This window comes from Trachymyrmex cornetzi, unplaced genomic scaffold, assembly GCF_001594075.2.
Source record: "Trachymyrmex cornetzi isolate Tcor2-1 unplaced genomic scaffold, Tcor1.1 scaffold433, whole genome shotgun sequence".
In the NCBI taxonomy this organism is placed as follows: domain Eukaryota; kingdom Metazoa; phylum Arthropoda; class Insecta; order Hymenoptera; family Formicidae; genus Trachymyrmex; species Trachymyrmex cornetzi.
Window position 1 is genome coordinate 142,602 of NW_017299102.1, and position 13,843 is coordinate 156,444.

Here is a 13,843-nt window from a genome sequence, read left to right on the forward strand (position 1 = left end):
CTTTTCATACGAAACATTTTTCTCTATCCCTACTAGTTTTCGAGATATTTGACTGGATCACTTCAGATGGTCCACCCTGTATAGTATACATATTTTATATGTGGTATATATATATAATAAATGTAATCATGTAGAACACACAAATGTGGAATAACAGATTTTGTTCCTGCTAACATCCTGTATAACATCTGAATGAATATGCAGAACAGACGTACTATTTAACAAAATTGGAAGCATCGTAGAACGTAGATAAGTTTTTAATCTCCTAAGAGCAGAAAAAGATCTTTCCGTAGTGCAGGATGTTGCCAGGATTGTAAGCAGGAATTTAATCATTTTTGTGTATTCTGATATAATTTCTTTCACGGCTGCATCTTTTTTTAAAAAATTAACGCCATCTTTTAAATTACAGATCTCTATTTTCTAGACCTCCATTATATTATAAAACATCGTTCGATGTAGTTTTAATTTGCTCCCGTCAAAATCAATTTTATATATTGTAATAATGCGATCAATGTCATTTTTGTTTGATCAAAGCGCTACATCTGGGCGGGCACTAGTGATACCGATCGACGGTCGTGAAAGAAGCGACCGCCGATCGAGTTATAAACACGCAACTTTTCATATATAGTTTATCCTTTACCGTACTATGTACAATTCGGTGCCTCATCCATACTATTAAGGGTCACTAGAATCTTTTCGTTTTGTCACTTCTTCAAAATAATTCAAAAAATCTCTAAAAATTCACTAACATACTTTCAACTTTCTAGAACAAATATTGACTCTTTATTTTGGAAAATAATAAAATGTAGTATAATTTATAATTACCGAAAGATTCGAAGAAACTTGCACGAATAGGAATTGCTCGGTCACTAGTTACCCATATTAGTACGGTAAGGATTAATCAACTTTTATTATACGGTAAGGATTAATCAACTTTTATTTTTAATAAAATATTAAATAATAAATTATTTCGTCAAAAAATAATTTATACATTCTTCGGATTTCCAAGTATGGAATTCCATACATGGAAAAATTTCGAGTGTGGAATACTCTATATCAATCACACTATAGTCGACGCTCATGCTACGTGATATCGGAAGGTGCTCGGGTCGTAAATCCTAAAATTCGTTTTTATGCCTGGAATAGAACGCAGGAAGGATTGTCCACCGATGTCGATAGCAATTGCCGATAACCGCGAACAGCGCACGTCACACACCGATGGACTTATCGCATAGAACTAATTCTCGACGGATACATTAGAGGCTAATGCAAATATTACGCATCTTATTGCTTGCGCGACAATGAGAAGCCCGATATTCCGCGGGTGATATCGATACAAGGCCGTTTCCAAGTGACATTTCATCCGCGGGGAAACGCCAATGGAGCATTGCACTCGATTGGCTACGGCTACATTCCCTGATAAATGATAATGTGCTTTATCATGAACGAGGCAATCTGAAACCTCGACAATACACTACCGTATGATGGAAATAGGCAGAGAGAAGAGGGAACGTAAGAGAGTGAGAGTGAGAGAGAGAGAGAGAGAGAGAGAGAGAGGGGGGGGGGGGGGGGGAGGAGGGAGAGAATCTCTCTCACCAGAATGTAAGCATTGCGCCCGTTGTAATAGAAATACTGGTATTGTAACCTGCTCGGATATCGTTTCGATTGATTTTCACTGGAAGCTTTTATCTAGATCATTAAATATATTACAGTGGTGCTTTATATGTTACTACAACAAGCTTCGGTAAATGAGATGAAATTGAATGGATGCTTACACGGTGCGCAGACAACGAATGTAGAGTGTTCTGGCGAAAATTTATTCCGATGAATTCGCGACAGAGGCACTGAAGTGAAATCGAGTTTACAGCGTAGATTCTGCGGCAAATCCTTTTCAAATGAATTTTCAAGTGATTTTGACGGCCGCACTCTGTAGAATCGGTCGCGTTGGAAGCAGATGTTATTGTAGATATAAAAAAAACTCAGAGATTGGACCGCCAGTTAATTTCTTCAGCACTCGATAATCCACGCAAGAATATTGCTGTTATTACTACCTACCAGCGTAGAAGCACATTGATCTGGAAATTCGAAGTACTACGAAGAGAAGGTCGCTTTTGAAAGGAAAAGGCGATGGTGAATAACAGGCTTGACACAACTTTTTTTATCGTAAGAAAGAAAACAGATAGAGTTGTCACAATTAATTTTTCATCCTAAAATTCCATAACTTTTTCCCGATTTTCAGACCCGAATTTCATGATTTTCTCCGATTTTTAATAATATTAAAAAATTTTTTGTATTTTCATTCTGATTTAGATATTTTGTTGAGAGATTAATTTAACATAGTAATGTAAATTACTATTAATGTTCAGGATTGAGAAAGTTACTTTTTAAAAGTAACGCGTTACCGTTACCATTATTTGCGGTAAAAAGTAACTCGTTACCATTACTTGTTACCGATTCTAAAAAGTAACGCGTTACCGTTACTTAAAAGTAATGATAAAAAATTGTTACTTTTTTTTGTAATTATGCAGGATGAGACGAGCCTATTACTTACCGATTTTGATGAAATTAGAGTCATTCGACGCATTTTTGCACGAAATAGACGAATCTGTCAGAAAAAATAAGTGTCACTCTGCCCGGTAAACTGAGATTAATTAAAGTTGATGACTATTCTATATAATTAGAACGGATAATTAGGACAGATAAGGAAATCTGTCCTAATTTCATCCAAATCGATGAATAAACGTGTCTTCTGCATAATTACACTTTTTAAAATGGTAAAATAGGCTTCTAAGGCAGAGTATAAATAAACTATAAGATATTTAGAAACATATTTATCTTTGAACATTTTTATCTTTTATTAATATTTTATATACTTATATTTAATTCTGTGGTATTTTATTATGTAATAGATATTTTAGTTTTTAGTGTTTTTATGCTAAAGCGACGACAGTGATTAAAACAAATATAGGCAAAAAGTTTTTTGTTTATTTATTATAGTATCTATAATTTTATTGTCCGTGACGGCCGTGACCCATAAAAAAGTAACGATACAAGAATAACGGGATCAATTTCGTTACTCGTTACTAAAGAAGATGTAACGTCATTACTTTCTCGTCACTAATAAAAAAATTAACGGCGTTACCAAATCGTTATCAAAAAAAGTAACGAAAAAGTAACATCAGTTACAAGTAATGTGTTACTTCCTAACCCTGTTAATGCTACTGACATTGCTTGCATTTTTAATTGTTAAGTTGAGTATAGCATATTTCGAAATTACGTAGGTATGATTTATGATATATGTATATTAAATTTCTTTAAAGCCAAGAATTTTTATTTCCGAGAAAATTTTATAAAATTCTTTGATTTTTCCCTAATTTCTCTAAGCGTTTTTTTCATTTCTCTAACAATTTGATTCCAGTTTCGTGGCAATTATTTACTCTGGTAAATAATTGCCGTAGTGTAAAGTAAAGAATATTATAGCTTGTGTTGTCATTTGAATTATTATCACGCTGGGTATTTCTACAATGCGACCGGAAAACGCCGACGAGAAAACGACTAGTTATAAAGGACACCATTAAGTATCACCATAAGAATAAGGGAAAAATCTCAATGAGAATAATCCTACGAAAGGAGTCACAAATTATTTCACGAAGCACTTGACCTTGATACAGCCACGACGAACGTGAAACGAACTAATTAGGTTTTTGCAGTTAATGCTGTATCTCCATATATCTAGAAACCAGGAAATGTCCGTGCTTCGTCGGGTGGCAGGTCACATTAAGGGTTGAAATATTAACCGCGAATAATTGCAGTGCCTTTTTGCTTAATTCAGAATTTAGAACCCTAGTTAGATTTTAACAGAGCTAATTAAAATGCGAGTGTACGTCGAGCAGGATGTGCATAACGCATGTTACTTTTACAAATTTTCTTACGCGAAATATTATTTTCCAATTTCGTGATAATAAGGTATACCTAATATCTCGCCTACACACAATAGAAAGATGAATCGATTTTCTGGACTATTTTTGTTTTAAACGCTGTCGAGAACAGACTTTTCTTTTCTATCATGCAATTCGTAAATTCGCCAGCAAAAGGATTGTAAAGAGTCTTCACTTAATATTTATCCCGAAAGGTTATCATCAAGAAAATGCTTAAGATGCTTCTCTTTATTCCAGAAAAGCTTTCTCCCTATCGTGGTTCGCTCGTCTCTTTTCATTATTGGTTGCATTATTCTCTTGCGCGTACAGGCGAACGTCTTATCCCGTAAAAACGTGATGGCGTTCAATTTTCTACGGACAAAAATACACCTACGCTTTCTGTACATTACATCGAACAGAAACGTATTTACGTTACATAACAAGATACAGCAGCAATATTGAAATGTTCGTCATCAAACGTTCAGGATTGGTAGCTTCGTTTTTATCAATACAGTAGTTTTGTTATGTCATCGTAGCAAAATCTCGTTTGCTTACTTTTACAGCAAATCTCATTTGCTTACCAAATAACAAAGTGCGGATGTCAAATGTTATGATAAATACACTATAATGCATAGTAACAACCGGTGTGTACACTACGTAATTGCATTCATAAAGAGATGTAGCATCAAAGAAACTGCAGAAGAGAAGGAAGACAAAGAGAAATGTATTATTCTAAAGACTTCGCATCTGGAATTCCGTTATTCAACAATACTTGATATGTGCAGAAACTACACAAAACCATATAATCTATATATATATATATATATATATATATATGTAGTATGTGTATGTACACACACACGCGCACGCACGCACGCACGCACGCACGCCCACGCACACGCACACGCGCACGCACACGCACACATATCCGTGTTTAAAGAATGCGCATTTCCAGATGTGATGTCATTATAACGTTTCTACGTATATTTGGCATCCATTATTCTCATGGGAAATGCACGCAACACGACAACGACGTTGACAACGGGGCGCAGTTAGCTCCTTGCACGGTATGTCACGTACATGCTTCCGATACCAATTCAAACGAGAGCCGTGTTGAAACAATGCCGCACGATGGGTGCACTACACCACCATCGCGAGCCATACTTCCAAACAGAATCCCGTAGAGGTTGCTTTGCCACACGAGAAAATAAGAAACGCGAAACCCGGGGAAAAATATTCCTCTTCAACTCAACAATAACGTTTGTCCAAAACGGCAATGAAAATAATGCAGTCTTACTCCCTCAAGTGGATTTATATTAGAAATTCAATGAGAACTCAATGATCGATATATAAACGGCAATCTGTGAATCGGTCAGAACGTTTATGTTTTCGAGAAATGACAGTAGGAGAGCATCTCTGCTAAAGCAAATAAAGCCTGCAATATTGCTTTGGAAATCACTAAGAGATGCATTGAGGGTCGATAAAAATGACTCAATTAAAGGCCGAAATATAGCGTCACTAATGCCATCGTCGATGCATCGATAAAAGCGGTGCTTATTGGTGACGCGTAGCAGATTGGTTCACTCTAGGTAGAGTATAAATTCACATTGAGCAATGGATTCAGAGCAATGTGATTTCCAATTCCGATTACGTATCTGTTATCGATTACTCGTGGTCTTAGTAAAATCCTATCAGTTGTTAATTTTAATATTCTGTATCAACTCTGTCTAACATTCTATCAATTTTATTAACTTCATAAATTATTAACTCTGAAATTTTATCAATATTAATTCTTATCACCATTATTGATTAACTGTCCATGTAGTATAATGTGCTATTAATAGCAAATTATCATTTAAATATAGAGAGCTTAATCAATAGAAATTATAGCGAGTGAGTAACTATGGGAGAAATGAAGGAAGTAAATAAAGTAAATCTTTTACAAGTTTCATCTATTAGAACAAGGTGATCGATGACCACGATAGTGAATTCAGTGCAAATCTATGTTTTCAGCATGACTATATCCTGGATAGTCGGCAGCAGCACGCCTGTTTCAAGCTTCGACAGTGATCAACGTTCGACGAGTGAAGAATTTACGAACATAGCTACAATCTAACAGCTCACCTCGAGTGCCTATATAACGATTGCAATAACGTGAGCTACTACGCGTAAAGTGGAAACTCGATGATATCTAAAAATATTGTAGCGCTTCTTGAACGGAAATTCGATTGCGAAGGAGATACAAGTAAACCACGTGTCGACGCATCTACGACTCGAGTAGTCACCGAGGATTCAACAATACCAGCTTTATCGCTCAAACTCGCGTTTGAAAGGTCAAACTCGGGTTCGATAGCGGCTATGTCGAAGACAGAGACATCGAGTGACGTTCGGACTTCATAACCGTTATCGGATAATGTGGAAAAGACATCAAGTGCAATCGAGAGTTCTTCAACGGTGTACCCAACTCCGTCCAAGCAGTCCAAGTCGGAACCTAACCGACCAGATCGCCGACCTTCTTCCCCAAAATGACGATGAATCACGATTCAATTTCCTCGATCGATCGTAACGCGGATCCCATCTCGTGGGAATTGTCGCCGGAACGTGAATCGATTATGGCAATCCAGGTCATTTTAAACGACGAAAGTCTGCAACGAAATGCAGCCTTGCACCAAGAGGTATAAGGAACTGAGTAAGAAATCGCGTCAAGTTCAGTCGACTAACGAGTACTGTCGCTTCAAACTTTAACGATTACTGTAACGACGACTCTGCTAACAACCATCCGACAGCTGACTAACAAAATGACTAACAAAGTATCACTCGAGGAAACTTGTAATTTGAAGAAAGAAACTTTTTAATCAAAGGAATGAATCAACTGATGTACGATTTTAAAACTGGGTCAACATCGGGCCAATGTCGGCTGCCAATTTCCAACTGTCGGCCCAGTACTGACTGTAACGTCACGCCGACGTTGGCATAATATCTAAATGATAAGATCGGCCCAACATTAACGCCAGTGTTGGGCCAACATTGGTCACCGACATCGGCCCGACGTTGGATGCCGATGTCGATATAATATCCAAATAATAAGATCGGACCAACGTTAAAAGCCAGTGTCGAGCTGATACTGGTCACCGACATCGGATCAACATTAAATTTCAGTGTTGGGTCGACATTGGTCACCGACATCGCCTCAACGTTGGATGCCGATGTCGAGTCGATAAAATATCCAAATAATAAGATCGGCCCAACGTTAGAAGCCAGCGTCGAACCGACACTAATCACCGACATCGGCCCAACGTTAAAAGCCAGTGTCTAGCCGATACTGATCACCGACATCGGTCCAATGTCGGATACCAATGTCAAGCCGACACTAGTACAATATTTATATAAAAAAAATCATTTTTAAAATATAGATACTTTATACACAAGATGTCTGAAAGTGTATTATAAGATTTTTTTGTCTTACCTGAAATTTGATATTTAAATTAATTTCGAAAAACACACTTACCTTGAAAGATACGAACCTAGGATCTCTGGATCATGAATCTCCTACCTTACGTACTACACTATTCCTTCAGCTGATAAATTAATAACTTATAGTATATTTAAGTTTGCCGACTGTCATTAATCGAACATGGCGCGACGTCGGCCCAACCTACATTAGCCGTCACTTACTCGATGACGACCTTAGCCAACGTCAGGCCAATGTTGGCAGTATGTCGGCAACCGGTTGTCACACTAATCTCGGCGCGACGTCGGCCCAACGTACGTTAGCCGACCCTTACTTACTGACGACGCTCGGGCCAACATTGACAGTACGTTGGCAACCGGTTGTCACACCAATCTCGGCGCGACGTCGGTCCAACGTACGTTAGCCGACTCTTACTTACTGACGACGCTTGGGCCAACGTTGGCAGTACGTCAGCAACCGGTTGTCGTGCCAATCTCAGCGCGATGTCGGCCCATACAACGGATGCGATTTACCTAAGAGATTGCAAATTTAACCACTCAAAAGAAAAAAGTTTGTGAAATGACTAATTAAACAATTAACTTGTTTCAAAACATTTGGAATAAAATAAAATAAAGGAATCAATGGCTACGTTTACACCGTGAATTTAGACCGCGGCCTATATCCCAAATTCGACCTAAATTATTTAGGTCCCTCGCTGTAAACATTTGAAAAATGACCTGGCCTGGCTGTAGGTCAGGCTTCGGTTTTTGGTGACCTGACCTGAAATAGGCCGCCTGTAACTTCGATGTAAATGCGCGCTACCTGACCTACAACTATCATTTGTTAATCTCAAATTTTACGTAGGTCATGCCGTTGGTTGTATATGATTGACATACATTTCTCGTAAAGAGTAACTTGTTGAAAAAATGTATAAAACGTCGTGTTCAAAAAATTCAAAAAGTTCGTGTGCAACAACTGTTCCTGTTCCTGCTGCTGCTGTTGAATCTCATGATAATAATCAGATAACCGCAATTAGAGTTTCACCTAATGGTAAACATTTTTCTTAGAATATTTTTATAAACATATAATTTGGGAATTTTTCATATAATTTGGGAATACCTTAATAAATTTCACAATTATACAGAATTTCTATATTACTATATATTTCCGTATTATGTATATTTCTGAAAAAAAATTAAAAATCTAAAAAAAAGTTCAAGTTGTTTTTCTAAAATCATCATACATTTAAAATACTAGGGCTCGGTAAAATAACTGATACGACTTATTTAAAATAAAGTATAAAATAGGTTCCAAAAACTTATTTAAAATATAAAATCATTGGAGTCGGTAAAACAACTGATACAACTTATTTGAAATAAAAAATATAAAATAAATTCTAAAAACTTATTTAAAATATTAAATAAGAAATAAATCAGAAGAAGTTATATGAGATAATAAATACCAAATTACTCTTTTTAATTTTTTTTTATTTTTAAAATATGTATTTTAAATAAATTTATTTGAAATAAGACCGAGCCCTGTAAAATACTACATTAAAAAAAAATATTTTGAGATATTTTAAAAACTTTTTCATCACTAGATGAGCAAACCGAAGAGTGCTCGTATGAGTCTACGAATAGTACACATCCGAGAAAAGGATCAAACTGGACGGATACAGAAACAACAATTTTGATTGAATTATGTATTGAAAAACGAATAATCCAATTAATGGATGGAAAGCGCCATAAACATATTGATATATACAAATCGCTAGAACCTAAAATGAAGGAAATGGGTTTTATTAAAACTGGCGCACAAATGAAAACCAAGTTAAAACATTTAAAAGAGATATATTTTAAATGTAAACGCAACAACAGCGTTAGCGGTGCCAATCGTATGAGTTTTCCATTTTATGATGCGATGGAAGAACTTTTTGGTGGGAGACCATCCGCTGATGCGATTAATAATCGCGGCATTGATTCGTCTAGTGCCCAAGATAATATTCGACGTAATATACGAAGAATTTATTTTCATTAACTTCGATTATTATTTTGATTATTATAGAGTTATTTGATTCTTTATTAATACAATGTATCAATACTTTATAGAATTGTCTGTGGAAGAAGCAGAGGATTCAGAAAATTTTGTAGCTGACAATGCAGAAATAGAAATAGCAGAATCAGAGGGAGAAAAAGAAAGCGATAAGAAAAAGACAAAATCTAAGAAAAAAACAAATGGTTAGTGTAGAGTCCCTATAAGAATCTTCATAGGGACTCTAGGTTAGTGTATATCCATATAAATCACACGCGCGCGCGCGTGAACATATATACGTGCACATAAATAAATAAATAAATATAAATAAATAAATGAATATAAAAATAAATAAATAAATAAATAAATACAAATATAAAAATAAATAAATAAATATAAATATAATATAAATATACATAAATAAAAAACAAATAAATTATAAATATAATAATAATATATTATAATAATAATATATGAATAAATAATTAATTAAATTAAATAATCAAATATATATCATATTTTACGTTTAGGGCGGTATACTCACATGAAATTGGCAGAGAACTTCGCAGAAGTTTTTACTAAAAGTCAGGCACAGGAAATGCAAGGATTAATGGAAACACAAATGAAAATGTTCAATCAATTTACGCAAAATAATGTCTCAACGTCAGTGGGAAAATAAAATGTTGGAAAAAGAACATAATCATCAACGTACAATGTTACATAATTTTATGTCAGGAATGCAAGCAATGCAACATAGAAACGTTCAATCGTATTCAGGAAATTTTCATGAAAATTATTCTCCTACACCATTCTCACCGATCCCATTTCATTCAACCACTTCGTTTATAAATTCATCTAATAGACCTGAACCATCTTTCCCATTAATAACTTCATCCTCATCATCAGTATGCAGTAATACAACTTCATTGTCTTATGGTGATTGTGTCCTTTCTCCTTTATCTTCATCTCAAACTAGTACTTCAATGCCTTAACTATCATCATGTATATGTTAAAATAAAAAGACACTTTTTGGTAATTTAATTGTTTGTATTTCTATATTAGTAATTGTTTTAATTTTGTAAAAGTTTAACTTTGTACTCTTCTTTGCGCTGCACGCTCATTGAAAATTATATGTAAATAAAAAGTTCTTATTCTTTCTCTTTATTACTCATTAGACAAAACAAGTATAACATTAGATAAAACAAGTATAACGCGATAGCACTGATAGCATTCTCTAAATACAGATCCAACGTATCTTTGGACACTATACGAGCGTTGCGATCATGACACAATCATTGAGCTTCTTCTAAACTAATTTTCTAATGTTTAAAATTTTATAGAAAATAATATTGGCATTTAGAGAGATAAAAAGAACTTTACGTATTATATACATACATTATCGATAAATAACATCGTAGAAACTTATTTAAACGCAATAAAAGATCAAAGAGGTATATGGATGAAACCGAGAAGTAACCATTTCTGGAGTGAAATTGTTCTGAAGACGTATACTGAGTTAGAGAGAAAATTTTTGAATGCGAAAGGATACATTTGTGTTTAACTTAATAAAGAAAAAATTAATGAATTAAAGTTTTAAGGTAACTAAATTGAATTAAACATTATTAAGTATCTTAAAAACTACAAATCATTTTCTGCGAAAATAATGGCCGAGGTTATCGTAATACACTTCTACGCAGGGGGTAGTTCGCCGCTAGATAGTCTGTTAAATGTTGACGAATGATTGATCCAGTGATATTGTCACGATCCCGATTGCTTCTATCTATTGGCTGTTGATATATTACTTGTGCTTCAGTCACCTCATTGAGCCATTGTTGAACAAATTCTTCATTTTTAGCTACCAATAAATTGTGCAAAATGCAACAAGCACTTGTAATGTTTGGAACGAACGAGTAATTAATATCAATCCTTTTTAGAAGTATCCTCCAACGTCCTTTCAATTGACCAAATGACATTTCTATTTTAACCCTCGCTGAATTTAGATGAACATTGAATGACTCCTGTTCGGCTGTAACTGTCCCTGAATAACTCTTTATTACCCATGGCAAAAGTGGGTACGCTGGATCTCCGACGATTAAATACGGTACTTCTAAGCCATTAATATTTCGCGTACTCTAAAATATGAATATACTATACGCATATGTTATACGCACATGTTAATTCTTGTTTGCTGGGATGTGTGTGTGTGTGTGTGTGTGTGTGTGTGTGTGTGTGTGCGCGCACGCGTGTATTTTATAATGTATTTTGTTGCTTTACCTGTGGAATAATATTTTTAGCATTTCTGTATAAATTGGAATCTTTGAAAACTGCAGCATCATGAGTATTTCCAGGGTGCCGAATACAAATATTTCTAAATCTGTATATATAAGAGTAATTAATTATTTATGACCACTTATTTAACTATTATTAATATAAATTAACCAATAAATAACGTATACCTGCATTTGTCATCGACAACTGCTTGTAAATTAAAGGAAGGCCAACCCTTACGGTTAACGTAGTCTCGATAACCCTCTGATGGTGCTAATATTGGTATATGTGAACCATCGATGCATCCGATAATTTGCGGTATGTGGGAAATTCTCTCGAAACGTAATGCTATTTCAGAAACTTCAATTTCATTTGGCATTTGCAAAAATTCTGGCATAAGAAATTCATTGATCGCATTTACAACTCTATATAAACATTTTTTCACAGTGGACTTATGTATGCCAAATACATTTCCAACTACCCGATACTCTGCGCAACTTGCCAATTTATACAACAGCGACTTGTTTTTGAACAGATAATGGTTCTCTTGATTTTAAGAAAAGAGGTTTTGGCTCCAAATGCGGTTGCAATAATAAACACAAATAATCAAATGTATCCTTTCGCATTCGAAAAGTTTCTATCCAATCTGATTCAGTATACGTCTTCAATACAATTTCACTCCAGAAATGGTTACTTCTCTGTTTCATCCATATACTTCTTTGATCTTTTATTGCGTTTAAATAAGTTTCTACGAGTTATTTATCGGTAATGTACGTATATAATACGTAAGCATTGTCATTTGGAGCTTTTGCAGATATTTAATTCTTTCCCACATCTGTTTTCTTTTACGCAGAATTTTTATGGAGACACAATGTCTTCTTCTATTATTTTCAAAAATAAATTGATGATAAAATTGCATATATTGTTCGGATGCCATTATAACCATCAAACTAATTATTTAATAATCAAAAACATTAAATGTCAGATTCGCGATTTGAATTTAGCGCTAAAACCGCAAAATACTTCAGGTCGCTTACGGTGACCTATCTTGGGTCGCTTAATAGGCCAGGCCGCGTATAGATCTCTCGGTGTAAATGGTTGGTGCCTAGACCTATTTTGGGCCGCATTATAGGTCAGGCCGCGTATAGGTCTCTCGGTGTAAACGTAGCCAATAATTTTATGTAAACTGTTAAGATATTATACGTGTACATGTGTATATTTAAATTCGCGCGCGCGTGCACACACACACACACACACACACACACACACACACACACACACACACACACACACAGGGTGTCCCAAAAAGGTCGCGACACCTAAATATCTCGGGTAATATAAGTTTTACAGAAAAGTGTTTCAGACAAAAGTTATATGGCTTAAAAATATCTATTTACTGATCCTATCAGTTTGACCTTGGGTTGCATAGCCAAGGTCAGGTCAAGGTTACATTGATTTTCTGAAATGGAACCCTATTTTTGATTCAAGAATCTAATAGCTGATGTCGAGAGCTTTTCAAAACCTTATAATGAAATATTTTTTTATAAAGTACTTTTCAAGTTATAATGCTTCAAAGTTACAGTATCGCCGGCATTAGCATTACACAAAATATTTAATTTTGGAGACTGGCCAGTCAAGGCGAGATCGGTCGGTGGTCCGTGAATCTTGACCTTCAGTTAACGCACAAACAAAAACATCCCTTACGGAAAAAACTCTTGAAAGTTGAGTGTTTACACTTTAAAAAACACTGAAAAAATGTACTCAAGGTAACACTCAATTAATGATTATTTTGGACGCTCAACTTGAGTATAACTCTCAACTTGAGTGTTATTAATGACTTGAATGTTGAGTGTTAATCTCAACTTGATAGTTAATTTAAGTGTCAGGGTGAAATCACACGGTGCGGAAAATGATTGCGGAACAAAGAATGCGTCAATTCAGCGGACTCAATAGTTGAGTGAGCACTCGCTCCCTTACGGAAAAAACTCTGAAAATTTCAGTGTTTATACTCAAATTTGAGTGTAAATCCCAAATTTTGGGAGTTTACTCTGAAATTTGTGTGTTTACACTTAAATTATGAGTGTTTATACTCAAACATTGAGTATATACACTCAAAGATTGAGCGTTTACAACGTTCACACTCAAGTTTGAGTTTACGCACTAAACATCTAAAGGT

At 35.1% G+C, this 13,843-nt stretch overlaps 1 protein-coding gene across 1 annotated transcript in view; it reads left to right on the forward strand.

Annotated features, from left to right (window-relative positions):
- Window positions 1-13,843, forward strand: part of LOC108764529 (tachykinin-like peptides receptor 99D) — a gene marked incomplete at its 3' end in the record, with an annotated part of 68,749 nt that overhangs the window by 6,278 nt on the left and 48,628 nt on the right. The window lies entirely within an intron of this gene.